The sequence below is a fragment of the Macaca nemestrina genome, chromosome 1 (assembly GCF_043159975.1).
Source record: "Macaca nemestrina isolate mMacNem1 chromosome 1, mMacNem.hap1, whole genome shotgun sequence".
In the NCBI taxonomy this organism is placed as follows: domain Eukaryota; kingdom Metazoa; phylum Chordata; class Mammalia; order Primates; family Cercopithecidae; genus Macaca; species Macaca nemestrina.
Genome location: NC_092125.1, coordinates 177,322,352 through 177,342,616, shown reverse-complemented (window position 1 = coordinate 177,342,616; position 20,265 = coordinate 177,322,352). Strand labels below are relative to the sequence as shown.

The following is a 20,265-nucleotide window of genomic DNA, read 5'->3' as shown; positions in this document are numbered from 1 at the left end:
TCCCTCTTTTTTCCTTAACAAATTAAATTTGATTGCATTCAAATAAGCACAGCATTGGACTGTCCCTTTGAGATGATAGAGAGGCAGTATGATGGGAAGAGCAAAGGCTCAGTGACAAATCCTCTCTCATATTGGGGGAATTTTCATGCTAAGAACTGAAACCCAAACTCCAATTGGATTGAGGGAAGAAAAAAAAATAATGTATTGGTTTGACAAAAGCTGATCACTACCCTCAAAAGCTTGTCTCCTTTTCTTTCGTTTAGTAATAGACCATCATGTCTCCAAAGACCCAAAGGTTCTACTCATCTCTTTCATACACCCTCCAGAGTCTACCTTTCCCAGCCTGCCCTGCATCTAGGGGTGACCATGCTGTGGAATGTGAATTAGAGATAAGTGCAATTCTCAAGCCACTGTCTTTAACAGAGAAGCTGATAGCTTTACAATTCTTCTTTTGCTCTTCCCATTGGCTGAGAAATGGGTCAGCTGGGGCAATCACTATGAACCTAGAGACGCCAAGCCATGTGTGGCAGATGGCAGACCTCTGTACTGTTATGTTAAGAGAGACCTGAACTTCTATGCTATTTAAGTCCCTTTATTGAGGAGTCTGTTATAGCAGCATAGTCTATAACTTACTAACACAATTCTTTTCAGTAGACTTGATCCAGAAGTTTCCAACAATGTCACCAAAGATGCAATTTCTTTCATAGTCTCTGGTCTTCCTTCTATGGTGTCTGCCTTATTCCAAGACTCAACATGTCCTCCTCCCGCAACTGCTCTGTATGCCGCCAGCCTACCATAACCCCAGCCCAAAAATAGCTTCAGGGGCTTCACTGATAGTAAGAAAAATTGCTGTAGTGGGTACAGACCTCAAATCCTCACACATCACACTTTTAGAAAAGGGTGATATTTTCTTCTGTTGAAAAATACATTGAAACATTGCATTAAAAATTGGCAATGGGGAGACCAGAAGACAGAATGATGGCCAGCAAACTGAAATGGCCTATAGTTGTTCATTTTCTTCTTTGACTCTCTTGCTTAACTGTTGAGCTAGAACCATTATATCAAAATTTACACTGAGTACAACAATGGACTTTAGATTCAAGCTCTGATATTCAGTGTGTCCTTCCAGGGGCCCTCTTAGCTTTCTATTGTGGGAGGCAAGGCACCTATTTCCCACACAATGTCCCACCAAGACACACAATGGAGTAAGCTAATGAAATTTCCCCAATGAAATTGAATGCTGTTAGGAAGTAGAAATCAATGCTGGGAAGCGAAACAATGGCAAATGTCCACTCCATCACCGATGCTGCTATCGTCCCAACCTAAAATTCCAACCAGAACCTCTCTCCTTTACCTCCTATGGAGCTGGGACTGCAATCAGGTAAGCAAGATTCCTAAGGTACAATATTTAGGGAGACACTTATTCTCACGTGCTAACCCTGTGCTTACAGTACCCTGAAAGTGAGTGCCTCCTTAAATTTTGGTTGCTGTGTGCCTGCTTGACTAACTCTAGTCGTGACCCTTAACCCTCAGGTCTGTGTATTAGTTATTGATCCATAGGCCTCTCAAGTTCATCATGATTGCAATGGATCCTACCAACTTCCACTGACAACCTAGTCCTCTTATACTCCCGATCGCAGGGAATGACACCACCATTTACCACTTATCTGTTTGCTCCAGCCAGAATCCTAGAACTCACCCTTGACATGACTGTCTCTTCCCCTCCCTCCAGTGGATCACAATTCCTAATCACTCAGCTCCATACATATCTCCAGAATTCACCAACTTCTCCAATCCTCGCCACCCCTAGATGCGAAACTAAGCTGCCATCATTTTTCCTCTGGACATCAGCTACCATCTCCTAACTGGTCTTCCCACTTCCACACTCACTTCTCTCCAATACCTTTTTCTTACCATAGCCAGAATGCTCTTTTCTAACTTGGCTTACAAAGAAGTCCTCCATCATCTAGCCCCATCTACTTCTCCAGCCTTAATTATCACAACCAGGCCCTCCCCACCACACAACAGCTCTATTGACCTCCTCTCAGCTCCACAACTTCTCCACACTGCCAGGCATTCTCAGTGTGCTTTTCCTCCTCCCACCCATCCTCCATTACTTATTTATTCTTCAAGTATTGGCTTAAACTTCATTTCCTCAAAAAGGCCTTCCTGAGCTACAAACTAGATGAGCCCTCCCACTGCATGCTCCCATAACACAGAGTTCTACTTTTAAAACACTCATCAGATTTTTAAAACATACTTATTTGCTATCTGCCTTTCCTGATTGGCTACAAGCTTCTTGGGTTGCTTAACGTAAGTCGGATGAGTGTTTACGGTAAGAATCAATCCTACAGGGCCTCAAATTACTACTCTGGCAACTCATTCATTTATTCAGCTATCATCTTCTAAGGACACAGAATGTGCCAGGGCTTTGCTAGTCATTAAAGCTGCAGAGACAAAAGATACCGATTCTCAACCTCTGGGCACTTAGACTCTACTATACCACTAAAAAGCCCAAGCTTCAGAGTTAGAGATGGTGGTTCCCTCACATGTAAAATGGGGCTATCTGTTATGGCAGAGGCTGTCTGCTATAGCACCTTCATCACATCCTGTTGACCTACACCTTGTTCCAGCTGCAGCTGTGATAGATATCTCCATGCTCAGAATCACCTTGTACTATCAGCTTCCCACATCAAGCAAGTAGCTCCCATCTTTCAGTATTCTGTCCCAGGACATTCTCCAGGGTTGCCATAATCTGCTTGACCTGTGTAGGTAAGTTCAGCCCAGAAGTGCAGGGGCATTAACAACTCCCAGCCCTCAGGACAGCTCCTGATCAACAGGGCATGGTGGCTGATGAGTGAATGCACCAGCCTCCCACTCTCCTAGGAGACAGAATTTAACACCCATTGCCTACAGCGGTGACTTCAAAAACAAAACAAAACAGACTTATTTTGACTGTTCCTCCTCCCCTGTCTCCCTCTCCCTGTCCCTCACTCCTGCTTCTTGAGATCCCCTGAACCGGGGATATAAAAATATAACAGCTACCTTAATCAACCTTCAATTTGAGGGAAATTCAAATTAAGGCATCAAATTTACCAGGTCATGGCAAAGATTAACTATGATAACATGAGACAAATTCTTCATGCATTTCCCAGCACATTGTCAGTGCTTAATAAATTATAGTTATTAATGATAGCTGTTATATATTTGATGGGGGAGATTGATAGTATAATCCAATAAGATAAATGCAATGATGGACTTACAAGGAGTTGAAAGTGCAGAATAAAAATGGGTAAAGAAGCCCTCAAGTTTGGAGGAATTAAGGCTGCTTCACAAAGGAAGTAACTCTTAAACTGAACTGCCTTAAAGGCCCAAAAACTCAGGAGAGAGAATTCCTAACAAGAGAGATGACGAAATGGAAAACCTGGCAGTATGACAGAACATGGCACATTATGGGAAGTACACACAGTTTTGTATTATAGGAGAAGAAAGAGATAATTTAGGAGGGGTCCATATTTAAGGCACAGATAGTGGCCTAGTCTCAAGGAATCCCTGCTAAGGCAAAGTCTGAGGCAGCTACAGAGAGAAGCTACTGAAGGCTGTCTTGCAGACAGCCACACAAAGAGGAGGACGTGCCATCCACTCTATTCGCACATGTGCTCTCCCCTCTTGCTTATTTGCACTCTGCTTGGCTGTATGGAATCAAGGCATAACTCATGAGCCACCCCTTCAGCACCCTGCAGAGATGGGGAAGCAGGGAACACCCTTGTCAAGTGCCAGATGTTTGGCAGGGGCCTAAGGCCTGCTAATGGCTTTGGAGGTGAAACAGGAAACTTTTCTGGGGCAGGAAGCCTGGAAATGCAGAAGTTTGCTGAATGAAAGACAAGAAGTTTCAGAAAAGTAGTGGATGATGAGATGGTGTGGAGTCAGACACACCTGGAGTCTAAACCTAGCTTGGCTCCTTCCTAGCTGTGTGGCTCTCAGCAAGTCCTTTCCTCAGTCTGAGCCTCAATTTCTTCAGCTTCCTAATGTCCTTTCTAGCTCTGAGGCTCAAGAACTCCATGAGGCAGAACATGAACCTCACTTGGAAGGTTGAGAAGGATTTTGTTGTCCCCAAAGCTCCTCTTTACTTTGAATGAGTAGACAGAATAAAATGTCTTTGAACTAAAAGGAGTTATTTGAAAAACCAAAAATGCTCAAAGGTCTGTCCACCTGCAGCCTTAGAGTAGACAAGGACTTCAACCACAAGACAGGACGTAGGAAACCACAGATGGACTCAGGGTGTTGGAGAGAGTCAACCTGGCCTTTTAGAAATGCTGCTTGGCTAATTTTCACTTCCCTCTGGTTACTTTAGTTCAAAATTGGTAGCTAAGAGCTAGCACATTTTTGCTCAAATTTTTGCCAATTCCAGGTCCATTCTGCATCCTACTCCCGATGTGTTGAATAACTTGCTCTTTCTTCCCCTAAAGTGCCCTTACCTCCTGTTTCTTTGTCTTTGTTCATGCTGTTTATCCATTTCAACATTTGCTGAGCTCCTTCTCTGACCTGAGTTCTGAATAGGGAAAAAAGAAGGATATGGCCCCTACCTCCATTGGACGTAAAGTCTAACGTTAACTAGATGAATTAAACAGATATGAACTAGGAAATGGTACAAAGAAATGGGAACTTAGGAGATGGTACATGCTTCACTGGGGAGGAACATTGTTTATGAGAGTAATGGTAGAAGAAATTGACTTGGTTATGAAGATGAGGGAAGGCTTCTTGGAGTAAGGAATGACTTTATGTCCTTCCTTTTAAGGAGAAAATCCTATTCAGCTTTACGAGGTAGCTTAAATGTTATCTCTGTGGAATTTATGTATCTCCCCAAGCAAGACAGTCACTCTTTTCTCTGGGATCTGTAGGATTTTTTTGTTGAGAACACTAACATAGTTTTGGGGGCACTGCAGGATTATTTTTAGCTGTGTTCTAGTCTGTGAGCTCCTGGATAGCAAGAATGCTCCAGCGCTGTGCCAGATGCAAAAGAGATGTTTGAGAAATTTGAGTGAATTGAAATGTATTACATTATACATGTAATACAATGACTGCAAATTCAAGATTTTTCTAAAAACGAGTAACTTATTTCACAATTAGCAATCCAAATAATCTTCTGGTTCATGCTTCCCCCCTCCCCACCTTAATAAAACAGATACTTTTCTAATGAGTTTGCATGGATATTTTATACAATTAGTATAAATAAACCATGTATGAAAATTCTAGACCTGCTATTCAAGTAACGGATCATAAAAGTCTTTCACTGAATTTTAAAGACATTCATCTGTAATTTCTCCATAAGCCCAAAGTCTGGCTGTCAAAGTGACTGAAGCACTGAGGTTTCTTATTTCAAATATGAATTTGTATGATGTGGTTTATCTAGGTGGGCAGGAACACTTCGGAAAAGGTAGGCGGGTTTCTGAGCATTGAAATAGAATTTTAAAATCTTGGCACTTGGTGAAACTGTGTCTCAGAAGAAAACACATCTGTTTTCTACTCAAAGGGTGGGGTTGTTACAAAACAGGGGGCCAGAATTATAGTATTTGGTTTGGTATCTCTCTGGGTAGAAAAGCATCTTGGACTTTGCCCATTCAATTGCCTCCACCTGAAACCTCTTTTCTCATATCAAAATCCTATGCATACTTCAAGCCTCATCTCAAACATATCCTTGTTTATTTTACCAGTGATTGGATGTTGGAATTTGCCTACAGTCATAAAACATATCAGTGTCATACCTGGAGAAAAACAGGCCTTTGGCCACCACCCTCTCCTACATTCTTTCCTCCACACCAGGGATGTCTGAAGTGCCTGAGGTGCTGAGTGGGAAATGTTATCTTCTACCCCTTTCCAGAGAAGTCTTGGTCCCTATGAACACCAAAAGCCTACGGCATATTCTATAGTTTTACTACATTTGGGAAACCATTTATTTTTATTTAATAAAGGATTTTCCAACTCATTTGAGCCCTTTCCCCCATTACACCCACTAACTTCCCCCTTGTATTATTGTTCCAGAAAGCACAATTGGGGAAATACCGCTCTCTATCATGATTATGCTAACTCACTTCCCCCTCATCTTTATACATGGGGAAGCCAAAGAAAGACAGTTATTATATAGGTGAAGTGCTAGGATGTTTGGACAACCGCCTCTTTTCAGAGCTTGTAAGAGAACTCTATTTTCAATATAAACAAAAATTTTATCCAGAAAAAGAGGGGCCAAAGGAATAAAAAAGCAACTTATGAAAGAAGAAACAAATTGTCAGTTGATGTATGGAAAGGTGTGGGAGTCTCCCTGAGTATTCAAAGCAATGCAAATTACAACAATAAGTGATGGCTTTTATGAACCAAATTGTCAAAGGTACTTTTTACTGATAATGTCATGCTAAAATTCCTAAGATTTTGTCTCCTTTACTCTTTTCTGTAGTTCTCAAATGTTCAATGTGTATTCATTTTCAATTTTAAAAATATTTGAGAATTATGAAAATTCAGTGATAAGGCTGAGCACATCTTAATAAGAATTTGCAGGTCTAAAACTGGGAAAATGTGTCTTGCACATTTGTAAGACTGGGAAACCATTACTTTTAAAATCTTTACCAATAACCTGTTGCTCTCCCAAATTAGCCCATTGGCTCACCCTCACAGGGGCCTAGCGTCATCTGTTCTTCTGTATAACCAAATGAGGAGGTCCACCCCGGTTGCTGACTTAGTGTTAAGGCCTGGCCTATGGACTAAGACCTGGACCATCCCAATACCCAGAGATTCAGAATCTCCACCACTGAAGTTGCAGTGGTCTCCTTGAGAGGTTCAACAGAAAAGCAAAACCAAGACAGAGGAGGCAGCCAAGGTCCTGGGAAGCCATGGGCTTTGTAATCCATTGGACCAGCCTGGCTTTGCGTCCCAGCACTTCCTTTTCCTTGCAGACCTGAAGAAGTTCTGTACCTTCTCTGAACACAGTTTCTTTCTTTTGAAAAAAAAGGACCAGAGCAAGAGATTACAGGAGGGTCAGGAAATTTAAACCAGATGAAGCAGGTAACTCAGGTGTTGGCTGGGGCCTCTGTTCCTGGAGACATCTAAAAAATACTTCCTGGAGTCTCCCGTTCCAGACACTGAAAGTCTAAACACACCCCTACACACACACACACACACACACACACGTTTCTGCAAATTCCAGGGGCATTTCTTGATAGGACGTATATGGTTCTAGGATCCCAGTTTAAATTTGTCGACCTTGTTTCACACAGTGTTGAGGCAGATATAAAATTCAGGCCCTTCTTCAATTTCCAGTAACAACAACAACATAATCATACATTGTTTGTGAGCATAGTAGTACTCACTGACATTCTGGAGGGAGAGATTTAAGGCACAACTAACTTCAGACTTTACATTTAAGACACAACTAACTTCAAATTGAAGTGAAGGTGTAACCTGCTCTCTCTATGCCCTTGGCCTCCCTGCATTTCATCTCTGCCCCTGCTGCTGCCGGCTGGCCTTCCGGCAGGATCTACACGCTGCAGGATGTACTACACGTCTCCCTCCCGTCTCCTTTTCTAGAGCGAAAAACAAACTCCTCTCACTTTCTCAGGCAGAGAAGCTTGACTGTTCTTTTGTTGCTGAAGCTGTTGCTAAAACTTTTATTCCAAAGTAGTTTATCGAGGGTTTGGTTTGGTTTGGTTTGTTTGAGACGAAGTTTCGCTCTTGTTGCCCAGGCTGGAGTGCAATGGCACAATCTCAGCTCACCGCAACCTCAGCCTCCCGGGGTTCAGGCGATTCTTCTGCCTCAGCCACCCGAGTAGCTGGGATTACACGCATGCGCCACCATGCCCGGCTAATTTTGTATTTTTAGTAGGGAAGGGGTTTCTCCATGTTGGTCAGTCTGGTCTCAAACTCCGGACCTCAGGCCCGCTTCAGCCTCCCAAAGTGCTGGGATTACAGGCGTGAGCCACCACTTCCGGCCTATTGAGGTATTTTAATAAAGAAAGATAAGGCTGGGCTTGGTGGCACACGCCTGTAATCCCCACTACTCAGGAGGCTGAGGCAGGAGAATCGCTTGAACTCGGGAGATGGAGGCTGCAGTAAGCTGAGATCACACCACTGCACTCCAGCCTGGGAGACAGAGTGAGACTCTGCCTCAAAAAAAAAAAAAGAATTCTGGCACTAGCCATTAAGATTAAAAATTCCTTTTTCACTTCATTACGCACGTATCCAGAGGCAGTATTGCACTGTAGGAAGCATAGTGAGCTGTATATGTCGTCTAGCTGTGTCACCTTGGACAAATTATTTAAACACAGTGTCCTTGTATGTAAAATGAAGACTGTAATAGTATTAAGCTTATAGAGTGCTATAAAAGTTAATGTAAAAAACTTAGAATATTGCTTGACACATGATAAGAGCTCATCAATATTATTTATCACTTTTCTTAAACAAGTTATTACTGCATTTACTATGAATCTTTCTCCCGTTCATAGGACTTCGTCCCACTTGGGTCACCTACTTAAAATGCAGTCAGCATCTATAATGTATTACCAAGAAGATGTACCATTTTGACCACTGGAGTTCATTATTGGGAAAAACTTCTAATCAGTGACATATGACTGGAGACAACGATGTGAGTATGCAAAAGTAATACAGCAACAGTACAGCCTCACAATTTGGAATCACATGTCCTGGGTTCAAATCTCAACTATGAAATTTACTTGTAGAATAATCTTGGACAAGTTGCTTGACCTCTCTGAACTCTTGTTTTCTTGTCTCATAAATGCAAGTAAAAATAAAACTTTTACAAAGTTAAAAGGGTGAAGAGATAAAATATGTAGGGAAAAAAAGTAGCACATGCCTAAGAGATGGTACCCGTTCAATAAATTCAATGGTGGTGGTGATGATGGTGATAAACAAACAGCATAAAATATATATTTAAATGGTAGGGGTCCCATTCAACGATTTTCACTTGAGAGGTTGTGTACTTATCTTAATGATACTACCAGTTCCCAACTCCTGTTTACAAATGATCTTTGGAACAGCCTGAGAATATCGGTCACCCACAAAGTCATCAATAGCAATAGCTATGAATAATATTTTGACGTCTTTATTTAGTTCATATTGTTTTTATATATTACTGAATTACATAGACATTTTATATCCAATTTTTTAAATTAACATATTAAAAGCATGTTCCTGCACCTTTAAACTTTTTGTACACCCTGTTAACAACCACATAATATTCTATTGTAAAGACCTGCCATACTCATTTAACAACTCTTCTGTCACTGGGCATTTAGGCTGTTTCCAGTTCTTGCTTATTATAAATAATGCAGCAATGGATGTTTTTGGCCAGAAGGTTTTGTCTGCATTTTGGATTATTTCCTTCAGCTAAATTCCTAGACACAGAATTCCCAGGCCAAAAACTATGAACTCATGATGCATAGTGCCATATCGTTATCCAGATCCTCCACATATTTGAAGATGACAATCATACTCCCAAGTCTTTTCTCCAAGATAAACACGCACATATCCCCTATCCTCATATGACTCATTTCCCAGTGTGGTCACCATTCTTGCCCCTTTTCCTCTGGAAGAAAGCACAAACTCCTCAGTTGGCATTCAAAGCTCTTCCACTCTGACCCAACTTCATCTTTGCCCCTTCACCTCCTGTAGTACCTCACCTCCCTTATCAGCCCCTCCTCTCCTCTCAGTCACTGCTCCCTACAAATGCCTGTTTCTTCACTCAGCCATTCACTTATTGACTCTGTTCCTTCAGTCCAGGATGCCTTTCATACTTTCGATGCCTAGGAAACTCCATCTCATCTTTCAGTACAGGGCTCCAGTGCTGCCTCTTCTTCTTGATCCCTTCTTCCCTGTCCCAGGCAGAACTAACTTTTCTATGCCCTCTACTCCTATGCCACCTTGTACAGAGTAGTCAGGGCCCCACCATGAAATGACAACCTACTCAAATTTGGACAATACAAACAGGATTTAATAAAGGATGATTTAGGAAGATTTGTGTAGAATGTAGAGAAACCACAAGGAATAGCATCATACTCAAATGCTAGCAAGGCTTTTAGCAACCCTACACCTGAAGGACTAAGGACAGGAGGGGTTACTGGAACGCAAAAAGAAAGAGTTTTGTGGAGAGGGGCCCCTTAAGAGAAGCTATGGCTTCCATCAAGGAACAAAATCAGCCCAAGGTGACTCCTCAGGGAAGCACCCAAGGGAATAAATACCTTGACTTCACTCTCCTCTCTCCTTTCCATCTCCCTCCTGCGCTTCTATGAGCAGAACCCAACTAGATAGGAAGCCCATTGGAACAGTCCATACAGGTCATCCCCCTGGGGCACAGAGCATTCTGAAGACTGGAGAGAAAGATTTGAGGAGTGAGGAAGGAAGAGCCCCAGCTTGCTGTATTAAAACTCATTACCCTGTATTATAGTTAGTTGTTGGCAGCTGCGCTTCACTCTCTGGACTAAATATTTATTGCCCCACTCACCTCTAAACCACTTTCTACACCGTAGCATGACCATGTTGCTCTTCCACTAATATGATTCAGTTCTCCACCATGTCCCCCCATTGCCTACAGAGTCAAATATAAATTAATTAGCATGACTAATGCCCAGATGACTTGGCCCTGGTCTTCCCCCAAGCCACCTCTACCTTCCCTCCCACTTCACAATCCAGCCACGTGAACAACTTGCCATTCTCCAAACACAGAATGCTCTCTAAAGGGTCTATGCTTCTGTCCTGAACATACTTCTCCCACTGGAAACCGCCTACTTATTCTCTAAGACCCAATGCAAGGGCTACTTCCACTATAAACTTCCCCTGCCTCTCCCAGACAGACCCTGGGGCTCCTTCTCCAGAGCTCTTTTGCAGCTTATAGCACTTTATATTATAGATGTTTATAACTCTGCCTCCCCAAATAAGCCATAAGCTCCTTTATGGCAGGAGCCATGTCTTATTTCATCTATTTCCCTAATACCTGGCAAAATCTCTGGCACATAGTAGACACCCAATATTAAACTAATGAATGAATCCTTAAATCAGATATTTGCAATTAATATGGATTCCTCACTTGTGCATATGTTTTTCTAATGTATGCTTGTTTCAGTGTATTCACTACTCAGGTGTGAGTGAATGACAGAGAACAGAAGCTTATATCCTGGGCATTTCAGCATCATTTGGCACTGGATACCATCTGCCGTTGGCAGAACCGCTGCATGAAGGCAGGCATCCTAGAGAGGTCAAGTTGGAGACAGTCCATATGGAGCCTACCCATTGTGTATCCATTTGACAGACCCTGTTAACAGGTAACTTGCCAACAAGCCCTTAGGAGCTCTTCTGTCTGCTTCCTAAATCCATTTTGGAGCAAAGATCTATTTTATTAGCTGAAGACAGAATGGACCAATTCCAAATATTTGGAAAAGCTTAATCTTGCAAATTAGCTAGCTGTCCTCTGGCCACATGGTGGCCACTTGTGTGGGAGAAAAGTAGGCCCATCTCAGGACAGACCTTTCTCTGTTTCTTGAGAAAACACAATAAAACACCCTTCCTCTTTCATCCACATCTGGCGGCTGCAAAAACAGTGACCCATGGAATTCACATTTTCATACTTGACTATGGCAGGCCAGTGTCCAGAGGTTATTCTTGCTGTGTTTATGAAAGAATGAAGCCTGTCAGGATAAGAAGGCTTCTGATAGAGTGCTTATTGAGAAAACATGCAGAGGTTTCTGTTTCCCCAAATTAGAGAAGGAGCTTATGATAAGAATCCTTTTCATTAATTTCTCCTCCTCAACTGCTTCCCTGCTGTCCTGTGGCATAATTAAGAGCCTTGAGGTTCAGTCTTGTGAAAAAAGTCCTAGAGAAAATTCCCTAAAGAACAGCTCAGGGGATCCTGTCAAAATTTTACAAGACTTCAAGGAAATCATATTGTAACCATAATAGGGCCACCATGCTAAGAGAACTGAAAAGGATTTTTCTTCCCACCATTTTTGGCTGGAATTGTATCCATTCATCATGCTCATGTTATAAACTGAGTGCTGACTATTCACTCATCTTCTTTGGGTAAGCAGGAATGGCCTAGAGAGACGAGAGTGGCACCTTCCAAAAGTTCCAAATTGGAGACTGATCCATCCCACAATGAAATGGCACATCAGTCTAAATAGGATTCAGCAAAGAAGTTATAAGGACAAATAAGCAGACCGGGGGAAGTGATGAGAGAGAAGGTTCCAAGTGGACATTGGAAGGGATTCTTGGGCTATTGCTTCTTAGAAGCGCTAATATCTAAGTGAAAACTGAAGGCCAAGAAGGTCAGTACAGAAGGAGAAACACCATTCTAAGCACAGGGAAAGTCCTAAGTGAAGGTCTAAAGCAAAGATCTCTGGGTGGGTTGGGGTGCCGCAGTGAGGTTGGGGAGGTAGAAAGAAGTCTGACACATCAAATGCAGGGTACACTGCTTGGGCAATGGGTGCACCGAAGTCACAGAAATCACCACCAAAGAATTTATTCATTTAAACGAACACCACCTGTTTCCCAAAAACCTATTGAAATTAAAAATAATAAATAAATAAATATATAAATAAGAAGTAGTCTCTGTGTAATATTAAGGAGCTCAGATTTATTTCCTCTTCACAAGGAAGAGCCAGCGCAGGGTTTAATCTGGGAATGGCTTGGCCTGCTTTGTGGTTTAGAAATCTCTGGCTGTAGAGCACCATAGGTAAGAGAGTGTTAGTTACTATATAAGCAATTCCAAGTCCATGGTTGAAATACAATCAAAATATCCTAAAACTGCCATCACTATTCCTAGCATCTGCTTATTCTAGGACCTCAAGTAAGTTCCTTAAACTTTCTGAAGGTCCATTTTCTCATGTGTAAATGAGAGTATTGGTAAGAATTTATTTTAAAAATAACGTATCATTGAGTGTTTACTATGGGCTGGACACTCTTCTAAGGGCTTTCCAAAAACAGACTCATTTACTCCTCTCAACAACTCAGTCAGGTAGGTACTATTATTACTCTCTTTTACAGAGGATAAACTGAAGCCTAGAGAGGTTAGTAACTCGTTCAAGGTTTCACAGTTAGTACTAAGTGAACCTGGGATTGCAAACAGGGAATCTACCTTTCAGGCATTTCTCCCCCATTTCCCTCACTACCACCCATACCATCTAATTAAATAATATAAGCATTTAAAGTACTGAGTACAGGGCCTGAGACACATAGTGTAAGAAATTTGCAAAAATACCATACAAGAGACCTAAGCATAGATGTGACATTAGTAAAGGTATGCTTCAGAAATACCAGACGAGAATGCCCCATCTTCTTTCAAAGTTAGACCTGAATCACCCTCTTTAAGATGTAGGAAGTTAGAATATAAACAATAAATTAAGACCATAGGATATAATTCAGGAAGGGCCTTTGCATGTCCGCTGGTCCAGTCCACTCTTACTCAGTTAAGAAGGAGATCCTCCAGAGGGGGATATTGGGGAGGGCCAAAGGGCAGAAAGCAAGTTAGCAAGGTTCCCAGGTGCTATCACCTAAGTTCTGGTTCAGTATTCATGCCACTTGCACATGCTTTCTTGCTGACACTTGGGGGGGAAAAAAAAGAGTATAACCCAAGCACAGTAATCATTGTGTTCACAGTTCATAGACCCCATAGGCACACATCTCAACTCTTGCTCTTCCCTTCAGAGTGCTCATCAGCCTTTCCCTGAAAACAGAGGTACTTCAGGGACATCTGCTTCTGACTCTCAGAATAAGAAAAACATTTGAGATCATGCTGAAAGCTGAGTAGATGCAATGCTCCAGTTCTTCTTTATATATATATATATATATATATATATATATATAGAGAGAGAGAGAGAGAGAGAGAGAGAGAGAGAGATGGAGTCTTGCTCTGTCGCTCAGGCTGGAGTGCAGTGGCACAATCTCAGCTCACTACAACCTTTGCCTCCTGGGTTCAAGCGATTCTCCTGCCTCAGACTCTCAAGTAGCTGGGATCACAGGTGCCCGCCACCATGCCCAGCTAATTTTTGTATTTTTAGGAGAGATGGGGTTTCACCATGTTGGCCAGGCCGATCTGGAACTCCTGGCCTCAACTGATCTGCCTGCCTTGGCCTCCCAAAGAGCTGGGATTATAGGCATAAGCCACCTCTGCCGGCCTTGATATTTTTAATCCCTGTTGTAATCCAGTCCTGCTTGTGGAGCCCTGCAAACCCATCGGAATCCTCCTATTTTTCTGCTCTCCATTTCCCTGCCTCCTCTTCTTCCCTAGCCATTTCCGGAAGCACCAGGGCTTTAGAGATAGCCAACTTGGGATCATAACTTTGCCACTTCATAGTCGGGTGGCTATTGAGCAAGTTACTAAATTACTTAATTTATCTGAGCTTCGGTTTCCAAATTTATAAAATGGGCTAGTTATATCTTCCTCAAATAGCTGTAGGAAAGATTAAATGAAATCACGTAAGTGAAGAACAGTGTTTCTGAATTCTCTATAAATTATTCTCCTCCCTTTTTTATAAGCCTGAGCAGTGTGCCCCCTACATCAAAGTAGAGAAATAGAAGAACTAAAATGTTAACTTATATTTTTATGGTGCTTGAATATTTACAAATTACTTTTGCTGGACATTTCACTTTTGATTTGATTGACTGATAGATTAGTAACATTCCATTCTCCAAGTACTTGTTAAAACTTAAGAGTACCTATCTCAGAGTACTGCTATAAGAATTCAGTGAATTCAGACATTCAGATATTTAGGGGAGAATCATGTATTATGATTTATAGACATACTTCATTTTATTGCACTTTTACTTTAGTGCACTTTGCAGATGTTGCATTCTTTACAAATTGAAAGTTTGTGGCAACACTGCCTTAAGCAAATCTATCAGCACGATTTTCCAACAGCATATACTCACTTTATATCTCCATATCACATTTTGGTAATCCTCACAATATTTCAAACATTTATATTATTATTATATATTTTATGGTGATCTGTGATCAATGCTCTGTGATCAGATGTTACTGTTGTGGTTATTTGGGGGCGCCACGAACCACATCCATCGAAGATGGTGAACTTAATTGATAAATGTGCATGTTCTGACTGCTCCACCCCCTGGCCATTCTCCCATCTCTTTCCCTCTCCTCAGGCCTCGCTATTCCTTGAGATGCAACAATATTACAAATAGGCCAATTAATAACTCTACAATGGCCTCTTAAGTGTTCAAATAAAAGGAAGAGTCACACATCACACCTCTAACTTTAAATCAAAGACTAGAAATGATTAAGCTTAGGAATGTCAAAAACCAACATGGGACCAAAATCTAGGTCTCTTGTGCCAAAGAATTAGCCAAGTTATGAATGCAAAAGAAAAGTTCTTAAAGGAAACTAAAAATGCTATTCCAGTGAACATACAGGTGATAAAAAAAAAAAAGAGAAACAGCCTATTGCTCACATGAAGAAAGTTCCAATGGTTTGGGTAATCAAACCAGTCTTAACATTCTTTTAAGCCCAAGCCTAATCCAGAGCAAAGCCTTCATTCTCTTCAATTCTATGAAGGCTGAGAGAGGTGAAGAAGCTGCAAAAGAAAAGTTGGAAGCTAGTAGAGGTTGGTTCATGAAGTTTAAGGAAAGAAACTGTCTCCAGGTGAAGCAGCAAATGCTGAAGTAGAAGCTGCAGAAAGTAATTCAGAAGATCTAGTTAAGATCATTGATGAAGGTGGCTACACTGAACATCAGATTTTCAATGTACAAGTAAATGTAAACAACCTTCCATTGGAAGAAGAAGCCCTCTAGGACTTTCATAGCTAGAGAGGAGAAGTCAACGCCTGGCTCTAAAGTTTCAAAGGACAGGCTGACTCTCTTGTCAGAGGCTATGTAGCTGGTGACTTATGTTGGGCATTACGGTTTCCTAATGGTAAATGCTTGTTTATCATTAAGGAGATCCTAGGACTCTTCAGAACTATGATAAATCTACTCTATCTGTGTTCTAATAATGCAACAACAAAGCCTGGATGACAGCAAAATTCATTTACAGAAGAGTTTACTGAATAGTTTAAGCTCACCATTGAGACCTACTGCTCAGATAAAAAGATTCCTTTCAAAATATTGCTGCTCATTGACAATGCACCTAGTCACCCAAGGGCTCCAGTACAGCTGTGCAACAAGATTAACGTTGTTTTCATGCCTGCTAACACAACATCCATCCTGTAGCCCAAGGATCAAGGAGTAATTTTGACTTTCAAGACTTATTATTTAAGAAATACATTTAATAAGGCTATAGCTGCCCTTGGTGGTGATTCCTCTGATGGATCTGGACAAAGTAAATTGACAACCTTCTGGAAAAGATTCACCATTCTAGATGCCATAAAGAACATTTTTGATTCATGGGAAGAGGTCAATACTTAATGGGAATTTGGAAGAAATTGACTCCAACCCTCATGGATGAATTTGAGGAATTCAAAACTTCAGTAGAGGAAGTAATAGCAGATATGGTGGAAACAGAAAAAGAACTAGAATTAGAAGTGGAACCTGAGGATGTGACTAAATTGCTATAATCTCATGCTAAAATTTGAACAGATGAGAAGGTGCTTCTTATGAATGAGCAAAGAAAGCAGTTTATTAAGATACTATCTAATCCTCGTGAACATCCCATGAACATGATTGACATGACAACAAAGGATCTAGAATGTTACATAAACTCAGCTAACAAAGCAGTGACAGGATTTGAGAGGACTGACTCAGGCCCTTCCAACTGCAGAGCTGGAGCTACTGAAAGGTGCTAATGTTAGTGGCCTGTTTCACATTGGCCTACCCAGATGTTTTAATTCAGAATTTCCCGTGTGGTAATCAGTCTCATCATGTTATTTCCTGCCTGCACTTCTAACCTCCTTCATTTGGGATCATTTGTATTGCTTTTCTGTGCTGCTCATGTTTACCCAGGGCCTGATTTAGAATCATCTGCAAATTTCATCAAAGGGCGTTTATTCACCACCTACCCAGGGAAACATCAGGGGCAAAATGAAATGCCAATGGCAGAGCTTGCATTCTGATCATCTTCTTCCTTTTCACATTTCTCTAAATAACTGCCCTCAAAGTGGGTTAGCACTATCCTGAAAACCTGTGGCTTTGGGTCAAAGAGACCTGGGTAGGACCTTGGGCAAATTACCTAACCTTTACATAACCTTTCTGAACTTCAGTTTTCCTATCTGGGAAGCAGGAATAATTATATCCACCCCAAAGGTTTGTTTGGGGTGTTAGAATTACATGTGGCATGTGGAGTAGTCTAATACAGGGCCTGGAGCAACCTACTCCCCATCTCTGGCCCCCTCTCTAAAGGCTCTGTGAATGGCTCTCTAGCAAACAGAGGTTTTTGCTTCTGAAAAAGGTTTCTTTCTCTTTATCTGAATAGCATCATAAAGAGTTTTCCTAGCAATGACATAATATTGCCCATGTATTTGTTAACACACCCTTATGTATAGAATAATTATCTTTGGTCTGCAAATAAAGAGGGAAAAAGAAAACATAGGTCTCTGGTGAGTGACCTTGGGGAAGTTATTTAATCTTGCTAAGCCTCTTTTTATTTAGCTTCTCTAAGCCTTTATATTTTACATTGCTTTGAGGATTAAATAAAGAAGTGTGAGTGTAATGTCAGGCTATAATAGGTGCTCCATACATCACTTGGTTCTGAGTTTGAATTCCCCTCTTCCGTTTACTAACTTAGAGACCCCTATGAGATCTAATTTCCAAATCCATCAAATGGATATAATACTTCTCTTTAATGTGTTTGTGAGTGATGCAGGATAGGTGAGCCCCCAAGTGGAGCTTAGCCCAGAAGGGTTCTTGGCTTTGCCCAGGAAAGAATTCAAGGGCAAGCCAGAGGTAGAAGAAAATAGTTTTATTGAAGAGGCAGTGTTACATCTCTGGTGGTGTCACAGCTTCATGACTGCCCCTGCAGAGCAGGGCTACCCCACAGACACAGGTTAGCAGCTCAGGGCAGTTTTGCAGTCATATTTATACCCACTTTTAATTGCATGCAAATTAAGGGGAAGTTTATGCAGAAGCTTCCAGGGAAGGGGTAGTAGTTTTGGGGTCATTGGGTCATGCCATGGAGAGGGGCAGTAACTCCCAGGTGTTGCCACGGCAATGATAAATTGACATGGCACAATGGTGGGCATGTCTGATTGCAAAGCTGCTTCCACCCTGGCCCTGTTTTAGCTAGTCCTCAATCTGATTGGGTGTCTGAGACCCACTTTTGGCATTGAGTCCAACCTCCTAACTCGTGAGAATCTATGCAATAACATTAGTGGACATGCCTAACATATAGAAGGCACTCAATATATGGTAAGACCTATTCCCTTTCTTTTCATGAACATTTTTGTGTTTTGTTGTCATTGTTAGGGACAGTAAATAATCACCATGATAAAGTATAAATCCACAAAGGCAAAACAAGTGAAATGTACTTCTTTCTTTACTGGGTTCCTAAGAGTTAAACTTGAGATGTGGCTGAAACATCAAGATGGTTCTGAATAGATAAAACCTTTCTTAGGCGATCACATTTGGTTCATATCAAAATCACTCAGATCCAAAGATGCATTCCAAGCAGTTGACATCCATTTCAGTTGGATGCTAATCCAATTTTTAAAAATTAAACCAAATTGACAAGAAGCTGATATTATGCATCTTACCAGGACATCCTCCTGGGAAGGAAGTGAGTAGACAGGCTGTCAAAACAGAACTGAAGATGCACCTTTTTCTCATTTCAGCTAGAATCTGCAGCTTCAGAAAAGATGGAAACAGCCCAGTGGAATCTCATAAATTACTCCAACCACAGCCTTTCTGCCATTCACTCTACATTGACTAAAAACCAACATAGCTCATGTTCTTTCTATAGTCACTGGACCCTGGAACCCCAGCACTGGAAGGGCCCTCAAAATGCTTGCCCCCTTTCCTCTCCAGCAACCCCTGACACCAAGCAGCCATCAAACCCTGCCCATTCTACCCTCTTGCCATCACTTAAATCTGTATCTGTCTCTGTATCCCAGCCCATACTTCCCTAGTCAATCCCTTATCACATCTGCCCTGTACTACTGCATTCAAGTCCCAAATCTTTAGGACTCTGCCAGTCCATCCTCTATACTGCAGTCGAAATCTTTATGTCAATATGATCATGCCACTCTCTGAATAAAACTTTCTGATGTCTCAACTCAGGATAAAATGCAAGTGTTTCCTGGGCTGCCGATGCTCTTGGTGTGCTCTAGCCCCCTCTTATTTCATAGGATCCCTCCCCTGCCACTGCCCCCATTATACTTTACATCCCAGCCATAATTAACTTTGAATTTCTCTTTTGTTTCTCGAAGGCTCTAATACTCCCAATACTCCTGACAGCTCCTATGTGACCCTCAAAACTAACATAACATAACTTTGGGCCTTTCCTGACCTCTATACCCACCCTAGGCACAGTTTTCTGTTCTCTTGCTTGTGGGCCCATACACTTTGTACCCACCCTGTTTACACTGTCTGATGATTATTAGTTGTCATATCTGTTTTCCTCCATATGCCTTGAATTCCTTGAAAGCTAAAGCTATATGATGCCACCTTTGATTCCTCATGTTCATCGAGTAGGTGCACATGCATTCAATCTGGAAATATTCACTGCACATCTACTATGTGTGCAGCTCCAGAGATCTAAAGATGAACATGCAACCTGCACTCAAAGGCCTTATAACCTGGAGGTGCAGCCACTACAGAGAGAGTCAAATAGTAATGTGATGTAGCATGGTAAACAGAAGCACAAGATGCTCCCATGGGAACCCCAACGAGGGGTCTTGACCAATCTGGGTGGAGAGGAGGGGAGAAAAAACTCCTTAATGGCAATACATGTTATTTCCTTCAAATTTGAATTGTATTTAGACTTTTAGAATTTCAGGTTTATGGTTCAATATAGCAGAGAAGGTAACCCACTCAGATAAGAGCCCATTAAACAAAGTTGTACAAAATAGAATACATAAATCATTATTAATTCTAATTTAAGAAAAAAAAGTGTGATACCCATACAACAGAGATTTACTCAGGTTTCCACGGAGGGTGGAAAGCAAACGGGATCATTGAGGCTTAAACTGGAGCATAAGAACTCAGTGCAAGACACAAGCAGAGGATTGTGGTGAGTGTGTGCACTGTGTCACCTGATGGAGCCCTGGAAAGACCTCAGCTAGGGAAGGTCATGAGGGTGCTGAACTTATTGAAGAAAAAACAGGG

General features: G+C 41.6%; 1 long non-coding RNA gene across 2 annotated transcripts in view; it reads left to right on the top strand.

Moving 5' to 3' along the window:
* LOC105495127 (uncharacterized) overlaps window positions 1–20,265 on the top strand; it is a 163,085-nt gene that overhangs the window by 99,817 nt on the left and 43,003 nt on the right. For both annotated transcript variants that reach the window (XR_011620447.1, XR_011620446.1), the window contains one exon: window positions 8,493–8,632. This is a non-coding gene — a long non-coding RNA (uncharacterized lncRNA). The remainder of the gene's footprint in view (window positions 1–8,492; window positions 8,633–20,265) is intronic.